Genomic DNA, 12,200 nt, shown 5'->3' with positions numbered 1-12,200 from the left:
AGGAGGGAGAGAGAGAGAGACAGAGGCAGACAGAGATCTCATTGTTTGCCAAATGTAAAAATACATCTTGCCCTCCTGGAAACAATCGAAAAGAATTCAGAAAGCATCCAATTCAGAACTTACTGAGAAAAATATGACTGTATTACATGATAACCTCATAAATTGAGTTTCCATACTTTTAAGTTATTAATTCTTCTTTTAAAAAAATGCTTTGTGTTTATAAAACTAGTTGAAGGGGGCTGAGGATGTATCCAAGTTGATGGAATGCTTGCCTGCCATGTGTAAGGCAGCCCTAGGTTCCATCTCCAGCAGCTCATAAATGGAATATGGTGGTACACATGTAGGGGCAAGAACATCAGAATGTCACATTTTATTTTCCTAACTATGTTAGCTGAAACATATTGCTAGTAGAAGACTAATGATAACGGATCTGTGAGGTACTTTAGGACTCCTACACAAAGAACATGACTTTGCATTGGTTCTATACTTTGATTTTTAGTGCATATGGCCAAGAATTGTCTGAGTGTAGTTCTTCAAGAAGCCAATATTGAGTAGCAAGATGGGCCATCTGGAATGATGGGGCCACAACTTAAGTGCACCACATTTGAGTTAAGATTCAGTCTTCTTATTACCATTGTGACAACACTAACCAAAGCTATTGGGAAGAACACGGCACCACTAGTAATGTATGGGAGTGGATAGAAGGAACTCTTGACCTGGAATGTACTTGTGACTTCATAGTATACAGAACTCTAACGCTTTCTCAAGCTTCTGATGCCTTCAGCATTATCAGTCATCACCCAGGATGGAAATTAGAGTATTAGGAAAATATGTAAATGGATTCTGGTTATTGCATGAACTTACCTGTCCCATGCTTCAGGAATTTATTATACACAAATGCGGTTTTTGTGTTGAATTGAGTGATTATGGATCAGTGTGTAAAAAGACTTCTGAGTTCAGCATTTGTTAGTAAAACCCACAGAATTTATTTTTCAACATGAATGTCCATTAAATACTTTTTACATTTCTTTTTCTTAAGGTGGTATCTTCCTGTTTTTCTCAGGATGGCCCTCAGCTCCTGGGATCAAGTGAACCTCCTGCCTCAGCCTCCCAAGTAGCTGATTTTCTCATCTCCTCCTCCCTCTTTTTCCTTTCTTCTGGTGATGGGGGAGGAATCTTGGGTTTTGCACATATTAAAGCGTTCTGCTTTCTGAACATAAGAATTCTGAAGTACACACGTAGCCCTATTTTTGGAATTTCTTAACAAATCAATAGAAAAAAATTTAAAACTTCACAAGAGCAATATCAAGAGTAATGCATCAATCCTAGCAGGTAAAAACTGATAATAAGCCGGGCGTGGTGGCTCATGCCTTTAATCCCAGCACTCGGGAGGCAGAGGCAGGCGGATCGCTGTGAGTTCGAGGCCAGCCTGGTCTACAAAGTGAGTCCAAGATGGCCAAGGCTACACAGAGAAACCCTGTCTCAAAAAACCAAAAAAAAAAAAAAAAAAAAAACAAAAAAACAAAAAAAAAACTGATAATAGATGACCCCAAACTGGATATATACATCATGACTCCAAAAGGATTACATAATCTTGTACATGTATATCTGAAAAAGTCTTTTGCAAGAACTTTTACCCATTCATATTATTCTTCATTTTTGTTTCTTGTGTGGCAGTGCTAGAAGAGACTTTTGTGTGCACACAGCCCCATACATACATTCTATGATTGACTGATAATGTATTTTTCAGTACTTAATCCTAGGTAGACCTTACTTACTCTGGCTGTCAGTGGCATATGCCTAGGAAATGCAGAGTGATTTTAATAATAGCCCAAAGGGAACATAATTAGAAAGGTAAGTCTCCTGCCAAGAAAGAATTACATGTAAGATGCATGCCAGAGCCCAAATAGAATTTCTTAGATTTACCACTGCCCAAGATTGTTTTTCCTCACCACAGATAACCAAAAGTGCACCATTAGCTGCTGTTCATGGGGACCCACTGTATAGTGCATTTTGGAATGGGATTGGCCACAATCAGTCAATGGGTGATTTTTCTTAACATGTATGTAGATCTCAGTGCTGTTTTAATGAAATGTGTCTTTAAAGGCCTTCCAAGGCCCTGTTCTAAATCCTCCTTTCAAGTGGAATGAAAAAGGTTTTATTGTTTTTAACTCTGCCATTTCCTTCTGAGTCATTTACCACCAGCTTTGGCAGCAGCAGTGAACAGTCATTGGGGCACATTTTAGTGACATCAGGAAACAAACATTTTGCTGTTTTGTTACCTGTCCTGAAAGAAGTAAAGTGGTGTCTTAGTGTTTTGTTGCTTGAAAGAGATAGCATGACCATGGTAACTCTTATAAAGGAAAACATTGAATTGGGACTGGCTTACCATTTCAGACTTTAGTCCATTGTTATCATGGTGGGAGCATGGCAGTTCTCAGGCAGACATGGAGCTGGAAAAGATGCTGAGAGTTCTACATCCTGATCCACAAACAGCAGGGAGAGAGAACTGGACCTCGCGTGGGCTTCGGAAACCACAAAGCCCATCCCCCCAAGTGACACACTTCCTTCAACAAGCCGACACCCACTCCAACAAGGCCACAGCTCTAATCCTTTCAAATAGTGCCATTTCCTGGTGACCGAGCATGCAAATCTATGAGCCTACAGGAACAATTCGTTCTCAAACTACCACAGGTGGGAAGAATGATATGCTTGACACTAGAACTAGGCCACATTGATTACCTCACCCAGTGCTGCAGGTTAGAGGTCACCATCATCCAGAAGAGTAAAAGGTCTAGAAGAAGTTAGGTAACTTGTCTAAGGGTAACATACAAATAAGGGCAAGAAGTAAATCAGAAACAAAGCCGGGTCTCTCTTGTTCATTTCAAATGCTACTGATCCTTCTGCGATCTCTTTTCTCTTACTCCATGGTATCTGAATCATTAGGAAGGAAGGAAGGACTCTTGTCAAGCTGGGCCAGCCAGAAAGCTATCCTAGTCCCGAGGAAGAGTCGGGTGAGTGGCTGGAGAAGGTACTGGGTGACTTGGCTGACCTGAGTAAAGGAAGTCCAAGGCCACCTGAAGAGACATTTCTCATCTCACACAGTAATTCTTTGCTCTATGGACTTCAAAGCTGAAAGAGATCCAGTGATGTTGATGGTGCCTATGGGATATCAATAGGTTTTCTCTTAAAGAACTAATATTAAATGGTCATCCAAGATAGCCTCCAATGGCCATATGTGAAAGGGTGCTGGCAGGTACCCTGGCACCTGCAGTGCTGGGAAGGCTCAGTGAGCTGAACATGACACAAGCTGATGAGAGAAAAAAAAATACCATGATTTCTGTAGGGGAAATGAATACCTGCTTTATCAGCTGAGAATCTTGACAAAAGAAAAAAACACCTTTAGATAAGCGAGGCCCAATGGGCCTAATTGGGGCTTCTTAACACCATTCCATCTTAAAAGTCACATAGGAATCAGAGATTGGACAAGGAATATAAACCAACAGGCAGTGCTGGGTGGGGTGTGTGTGTGTGTGTGTGTGTGTGTGTATGTATGATGTGTGTCAGCATGCAAAAAGCCAAAAGTTGGCATAGATATCTTCTCTTCCTTTACTGCTTTCTGCCTTTTATTTTGGGATAAGATGTCTCACTGAACTTACAGCTCAATGTTTCTACCACCAGAATCACTGTGCCCCCAACACCTGGGCTGGAGTTACTGGCTGGACTTCTGTAGCCAGTCTTAGGATTTGAACTCAGACTCAGGTCATGCTTTCAGGGCAGGCATTTAGCCCACTGAGCCAGTCCATAAATAGGGTGTTGTTAAAAAGAGGTTTCTCCTGCTGGATTTAGAGCATGCTAAAGAATGGAAATAAGCCATTCAAAGACAGAATCCATGCTTTAAGAAGAAGCTTTTCTGTTTAAGACATGATCTCCAGTCCAGACTAACCTTGAAGTTGCTTTGCAGCCAAGGCCAATGTCCCAAGTGCTGGGGTTACAGGTGTGCACTACCACACCCTACTGAGACGATATCTTGACTTGCCATTCTGCACACAGGGAAGGAAACCAAAGCCATTATGATAACGCATGTCCTGGCATGCCCACTTGGCAGTGAGCTGAATGGAGGAGGTTCTGAACTAGGTGCACTCTGGACTCTGCCTTCCACTCACCTACAGGGTGCAGAGACACAGAGACAGCACAAACAACAGCGATGTAGGGCCACACCTCCAAGTAAAGAGTAAGCAATGCATGGTTTATCAGTATACCCTAGATGTGTAGAACTGGGGCTGGGGAGTGGCTTTGCAAACTGAAAGAGCTGAAGACCAACTACTCCCCCCCCCCAAGAATGATTCATTGTGAAGAAAAAGGAGTTCAGCCATATTCAGTAAGCTCATGGCCCTGTTAGCTGATGGCAACTAGCCAAGAGGAAGCACCAGCCTTAGGTTGCAAAGAGAATTCCCTGTAGAAGACAGAAGGGGACGGCATTGGAGGTAGTTGTCAGAGATGAGTATACCATATTTATTATTCTGCTTCTTCCAGTTCCTTAGGTTATCAGCCTACATGGAAATCCTGGGTAGACCCGTATATGACCCACATTACAGAGTGTTTCCCAGTTTTTTTATGGGAAATTTAAACTTATGTCCATGAAAATAACACGAAAATCCTTATCATACTGAGAAACGGACTATAGAGAGAAAATGCCCACAGGATGACCAGTCATTGGATAGTAGTAATCTGTCTCTGGATATGTGTGGGCCTTGAAAACCACACCAAACTTGAGGCAAGACCATAATTCATGACATATTCTTTCCTGGTCTCCACATGGGAGGGCAAGAGGGAAAATGTGAAGTGAGGTCTCTGCCCCGAGGTAGCCCCGTAGTCCCACCAGAGAGGCAGAGCGGCCCAGAAAACATGCTCCTGAGTTCATGAGTTCTCAGCTGGCCTGTAGGGCCCTGGACAGCTGTGCGCCCTGTTGGAGAAGGAAGGGACAAAGCTGGCCTCAATGGGAGGGTAGAATTTCAATAAACAAGCAAAAGAGGGAATTAAACTCGGGGCTCCTGTGGGAAGGACTCAAGATGGTTTCTTCTCATTGTGTGTGGGTTGCCAGTTGCCTCAACTGTACAACCCAGCACTGGCTGCTGTGCAGTCAGTTGCTGGAGGAAAGGCAGGAAAGGGAGACTGACTGTTGTCCGTGGACCATAAAGGGTAGGTGGGCAGTTGTGCTGGTAGTAAGGAAGGCAGAAAAGAATGATGCTTTAAAAAAAACAAAACACAGCCAGGCCTGGTGGCACACACCTTCAATATCATCTCTAGGGGGGCAGAGGCAGGCAGATCTCTGTAAGTTTGAGGCCAGCCTAGTCTACAAAGAAAGTTCCAGGACAGCCAGGGCTGTTACACAGAGAAACCCCATCTCACAAAAAAATGAAATAACAACAGAGAAGATGGCAAGATGAATCAGAGGGTAAGGGAATTGACTACTCCTTCAAAGGACCTGGAATAGGGTGAAAAGCGGGAGGGAGGGAGGGAGGAATGGGAGGATGCAAGTGATGGGATGGCAATTGAGTTGTAATCTGAATAAATTAATAAAATTTTTAAAATACTAAAAAAAAAAAAAAAAAAAAAAACAACCAAACCAAACCAAACAAAGGACCTGGGGTTCAATTCTTAGCATCCACATGGCAGGTTACAATCATCTGTAGCTCCAGTTCCAGGAGATCCAAAGCCCTCTTCTGGCCTCTGTGGCTACTAGGTATGCCCATGGTACACAGATATACATGCAGGCAAAATACTCGAAGACAATAAACAACAATAAGGGAAAAACACAGAGTTAGCAATGGATATGTGGCTCAGTAGAAAAAGCTTTTGCCTACCATGTACCAATAAGTTCCATCCCCATCAACATGATAAGCAAACAGCAAAAGAGAATGGGGTCCCTAGCATAGCCCTGGTGAAGGATGGTCGGAATGATGCCCTCAAAAAGCCAGGCTAGGACATCTAGGAATCAATGGAATAGGTTCACATGTAAGTTCTCAAGTAGGACAAGACATGATGATAGGTGGGACTCTGACATGGATTATTTGCAGTTGTTCTGCAGATCAACAATGTGTTGAGCACAGTGTTTTACAGTCTACAAGGGTTGAGCTCTTTTTAGATGCCTTGTGTTCTAGCCTTCCCCAGAAGGTCTTGATGTATTTCAACACAAAGGGAAGTCTTTGGCTTCCTGTTTTGTTTACTTACATGTTGGGAGACAGGCTAGCCTCCAATTTGCTATGTATCTGAAATTGTCCTTGAACATCTGATCTTCCTGCCTCTACCTCCTGAGTGCTGGGATCCACCATACCCAGGGCTTGGTGCTTGGCAGGCAAGTACTCACTTCACTAACCTGACCACATTCCTAGGCTTAGATGTCTATTTTAAGTAAAGCATGTTAGAAGTGATCCTTTAATGAAAATAAAATAGTGATAGGGTGGAAGAAACCTACAAAAAGGGAGAAGAAGAGGGTGGTGGGTTACAGAATATATGCCATGAAATCAGAAAAGAAACTATTTGGGGGAGGAAAAGAATCATCCAGAGGGGAAGATAGGTCCTGGGGAAGTGAAGAAGAACATGGTGTGGGGGGGAGAGGAGAGGAGAGGAGAGAGCGAGAGAGAGAGAGAGAGAGAGAGAGAGAGAGAGAGAGAGAGAGAGAGAGAGAGAGAGAGGAGAGTGTCACGGTGAAACTAGGTTTTTTTGGTATGTCAACAAAAACAAACAAAAAACAAAAAACAAACAAACAAAAAACAACAACAACAAATGTAACCATACCTGTAATCCCCACTTTGGAGATGGATCAAAAGTTTAAAACCAGCATCAGTTACATAAGGATTCTGAGGCCAGTCTAGGCTACATGAGGTCATGTCTCAAAACAAACAAAAACAAAAATAAAAAACTACATAAAACTGCTGTGTAATGAAAAGCACCATAGGCATAAATAAACAGATATTGGTAACATAAGAACGTGGTCCTCCCAATCCCTATCCCCATCACACCTTTAAATCCTTCTGGGTGTATATACACACCTTCCCCAAAGCTTCAAGTGTGGCTTCCAGCTGCCCTTAGGACTCTGCTTCCAGGAGTATTGTAGAGATCCTAGACACCTTAGGCCACCCTATGCTCCTCTGGCCTGTCTCTGGAGAGGACGCAGGCGAGGATTCCTAGAGTTGGCTTTTCAAAGTGCAACCTAAGATTGCATGGGAGCTGGGATACCTTGGCAGTCACTAGGCAGTGAAGGAGAAATAAACATGTTTTTTGTTTAGATCACAAGTGGGGGATGAGAAAAAGACTTGTGAGAGAACAGGTGATGTTTATCCCCTTAGAAGTCGAACCACCGTGTGGGGGAGATTGGTTGTTAACCAGCTGAAAAACATCCTTGAACAAATTCTGAAAGTAGGTATAAGTGTGAGCCAAAAACAGGAGGCGTGCCTTTGGAGACTTGGGATAGTTTTGGCTATTCATCGCTCTGCTTAGAGATGCTCCTAGAGAGAACCACTCCAGGGAAGGCTTCGGGGCTCTGGGTTCTGGCTGAAGTTCTGGACTCTGGCTGAGGTTCCGGGTTCTGGTTGCTCCAGGTTCCAGCAGAAGAAATCCTGCTGATTACGCCAGGAGAATCATTCCTCAGAACTGATGTCCTTACAGTTTCATTATTGTATTATTTAATCTCCTTTTCCTATTGTTTAGGTTAGTCGTGTTATAAGTGAGGTACTCTCGGTTAATAAATTCATAATAAAATATATGTGCTAAGAAAATGGAGCCTACAAAGCAGCCATTTGGTGGGATGAGTGAGAACAGTATCAATCAGCCTACAAGAGAGCTACTCAGGTAGGGTGGGAGGGGCTAAGCCTTGCCTTCTTTCCCCTCCATGCCATCTTTTGGTAACCGAGATCATAGTGGACAAGCAACAAAGCACATGCTTTGCTCCTTCTGAGTTTTTCCTCTTAAGTGAGGGTCAATGTGGCCCTTTCCAGTGCACAGGGTGTTTGTGAGGCTAGACTGGAACAGTCTTTTAGGATCTGGGAAGGAGAATGGTGTTCTAAAGTAAATGGTAGCCTTCGTGGGCTAGGCTACAAAGAGCTTTGTCCATCTCATTGGCTGTTGTGTAGTACCTTGCTCACCAGGCCCTTGGATGAGGGATGACTTCATTTCTGAGATCTGGTCACTGAGCTTTACCCTCCGAAACCTGGACAGCAGGAAACTATGCTGCAGGGACTCAAAGACAAACCATAGTCCCATCATTCCTCCTGATCCATCTTCTTGGGCTATATGCATCATTCACAGTGCGCATGGACCTAGCCTGGTGGCAAGGCCTGTGCCTTCTGCCTAAACTCAATCATAGCAGGAAGGCTACTGCCTTCACATGAAACCTCCACTTCTGAGTTTTGCTAGGAAATCAGCAGTCTAGAGAAAGGTTAGAAACTTGCTTTATCCCAGTACAGAATCCTTGGCTCAATCCTGAGAACAGCAAAAACTAGGTGTGGTGGTGTATGCCCATAATCCAAGTACACAGGGGAGGGGGGAGCAGGAAGATCAGAAATTCAAACTCATTCTCAACTGCATAGTGAGCTCAGATTAGCCTATGTTAACTCTATTTTTTAAAAAGGAAGTGAGAGAACAGGAGGGGAGGGGAGAAGAGAGGGAGTTGAATAAGAATTTAGTTTAAGTCTGTACTACTATTGTGTCTGCAAAACCAAGGAAAAGAACTTGCAGATACTAGGCCTCTTCCAGAGGTGGCTAGACTCAGCTGTCTACTTTCTATTCCAAATTCCTGCCTCTGAGTTTCTGGGAAAGAGCCATCCACACTTTGTATATTGCAGTCCTTCTTTCCTGGTCACATAGCAAATGGACACTGGCCCCTTTGGTTCCAAGCTTGACATCAATCAGAGAGAAGCCCTGTTGAAGTGTTTCTCACTGTCTATTTCCTATCTACTGTCTCTCCAAAGTTGTCTTAGAAGAGCAGAGGTTGAGAAGAGGTGGGCTGGTGTCAATGAAGGACAAGGACTCATTAGATGTTTTTCATCTTCCCTCTTAGACTGGCTCTTGAGTCTTCAGTGTTTTTTACAATTGAGCCTTTGGGGAAAATCAATAAAAGAAAACAACTTTCAGATCATGCTGACCTGTGGCTTCTTTGCATAACAATTGCCTGATGGGACTCATATCTGGAATAATTTGAAGTTATCTTCATCACTGAGTTCAAGTTAGGGAAAATATGTATGTTGGTGTATCAGTTGTACTCTGCTCACAGGGAAAATATATTGGACAACTTGAAGACTTTTGGTGGGAAGGCAGAGACAGGGTCTGTCTATGTAGCCTTAACTTCCTTAGTATTCAACATGTGGCCAAGGCTGGCACAAGGTCAGAACAGTCTTCCTGCCCCAGACACAAGTGCTGAGATTACAGAACACCAGGACACAGTGCTTGAACAGTGTAAGTAGATGAGTGTCTTAGGAAGTTTTTGTGGAGGTATATTATGGGGCAAATGTGGCAGTATCTTTTAGTTTACTTTTTGTTGCTGTGATAAACACCATGATCAAAAGTAACTCAGGGGAGGAGAGGATTGCTTTTTCTCTCCAATGCTAGGCCATAGTCAGTCTTCGAGGGAAGTAAGGTAAGAATTTAAGCCAGGAACTCAGAGGCAGGAACTGAAGCAGAGACTGAGGAGGAACACTGCTTACTGCCTTGCTCCCCTTGCTTCATGCTCAGCCAGTTTTCTTATACAACCCAAAGTTAAAGCTTCCAGTGGTGAGCTGGGCCTGCCTCTATCATCCAGCAATCAAGAAAATGCACCCCACAGACATGAGCATGGGTTAGTCTCATAGAGGCAATCCTTCCATTGAGACTCCCTCAGCTAATTCTGGGCTCCTTCGAGTTGATAGCTGAAGCTAAATCGAAGAGAGGTCTAGAAATTTAGGTGGTCCATGAGGGCACTTCCTTACCCATTGCACAAACACTGATGGGACAGTATGTGCCAAGCATTGTACCAGATACTGGGGACAAAGGAATGAAAAAATATATACTTGGCATCCGTTGTAGTAGTTCTCATCACTAGGAAGAGAGATTAAATGATTACAGCAGTGAAAAGGTAATTACAAAGGGAAATAGGACCCTTCCAGCAAAAAGGAATCCAACTAGGGCCATAGAGAGCCCCACCTCCAGTTAGCAATTATGGCAGTGTCTAAAGTTTAGGGCAGCACTTCCTCAACTTGAGAACACATCAGAATTCCCTGAGAGAGGTTGATGGACTACCAATTGCTGTGACCCAGCCCCAAATTTTCTGACTCTGCAGGACAGGAATGGAGCCCAATCAGTTGCATAGTGACCAAACTCCCACAGAGAGCATACTTAAAAAAGCATTGGTCCAATCACTGGGATTTGGAGCTCCGCAGCACTGTTGGGTAGTTACTTGGAGGTGTCTGCAGAGAAATACTGGCAGGAACAGAATCAGGCTAATTGCCTTAGACTGCCACATTTCTTGTCAATCTTTCACATTGCTAACTTGATCCAAATCACTGTCCGCTTTGCCTACCATACCCTGGATCCAGAAAAGACTAGATGAGTGGGAAGTGTGTCTTTTTAGAAAATATCAAGGAGTCCCCTGCACAGGATTAGTCTACAAGGGAAACTGAAGTGAAAGTTGGGTTATGGGACTGCTATTAGAGCAGGACTAGAAGAAAAGGGAGACTATAGCAGAGCGTATTATCAATCCTTTCTACCATATTCTGGCTCATGGACCAAGGAGCGCTTTCCTTATGAGATTCCTTAAAAGACTGTGATGTTGGATAAGATGGCTCTTGGTTATGCATGGTGATGGATCAAACTCAAAGTAACTTTTAGGCATGTTCTACCTCTAGGCCATAGGCCACACGCAGCCAAGGACAGTTATGAATGTAGCCCACCACCAAATTATAAGCTTCTTTAATGAGTTATGAAGAGCTTATAGCATTTTTTTGCAAAATTAATTGTGTGGTTGTCAAGTGTGAACATTGTAGCAACATTGTGCTGCAATGTCAAATAATTGGACATGCATGAAGGGAATTTATCGTCTCATAGGATAAGAAGCCATGATGCACTGAACTGCCAAGGGTGGTTATTTCTATCCTTCAACTCTGCTAGTCCCAGTGTGATGGACAGTTTGCCTCATGGCTGCAGGATCATTGTAGATGTCCTAGTGACAACACACCTTTATACACCACTTTCCAATGGTAGCCATAAGAAATCAGCTTCCTTGGATCTCTTTGGGAGAGGTGAGAAATGTTTTCCAGAAAGTATGATCCTGCAGGTGCTTACAGCTTACATTCCCTGAACCATGAAGCATTAAGGGAACCAAGATTCATAGCCTGAGCTGAGCTCAGACCCATCTAAGAAGATATGGCTGTGGGAAACAGCATGGACCCAAATCTATATGGGTGCCATTGACAAGGAAGACAGGAAAGATCACTTGTGGGCAGACAAGTGAATTGCCTATACCTGTCTAACAGATGCAGAACATCATGCCATATGTGGGATGAAGATACACTGTCTATTAATGCATTAAGCATTAGCAATTTTGACAGGGAAACTCTGTTGAGCTTCGTGGATTGCCCCAGAACAGAGAACATAAAATATTGTTATGTTCAGATGAGTCCATGATAAGTTGAACATACCATTAAAGGAAAATTAAAAAATAAACACATTTAATTTGCCTAACTTGCTGCACAAGCCAGCTTAGCAACATGCATTGTTTGCACTGTTATTGTTTCCCCTTGTGATACTGAGGCTCCACCCTTCCAGCATCACATCAGATCATCCTACTGTGCATCACTATCCTGGGCAAAGATCAAAATTCAAGCTTCAAGGTAATGATTTCCACTAATGAGCATAGTGCTTGCAGCATCTTCTCTAATGTTTTACTTACTGAACAAAAGAATGGGTTTTCTTTTATGATTTTTATACACAGCTATCGTTGTTCCTTGCTTTCAATTTGCCCAACTATCTTTTTTCCCTCTGGCTGGTCCCCTCCCATCCTCCAAATAGTTCCTTTCTGCTTTCCTGTCACACCATAATCACACCCACACCCCTGTACATGTGTGTGTGTGTGTGTGTGTGTAGTAAGATCTAGATTGTTCATGAAAGAAAACATATCTTGTTTTCTCTCTCTCTCCTTTCATCATATCATGTTCCTCTCTCTGTTA

Source organism: Acomys russatus, chromosome X (assembly GCF_903995435.1).
Source record: "Acomys russatus chromosome X, mAcoRus1.1, whole genome shotgun sequence".
NCBI lineage: Eukaryota > Metazoa > Chordata > Mammalia > Rodentia > Muridae > Acomys > Acomys russatus.
Note: the sequence above shows the minus strand (reverse complement) of the source record.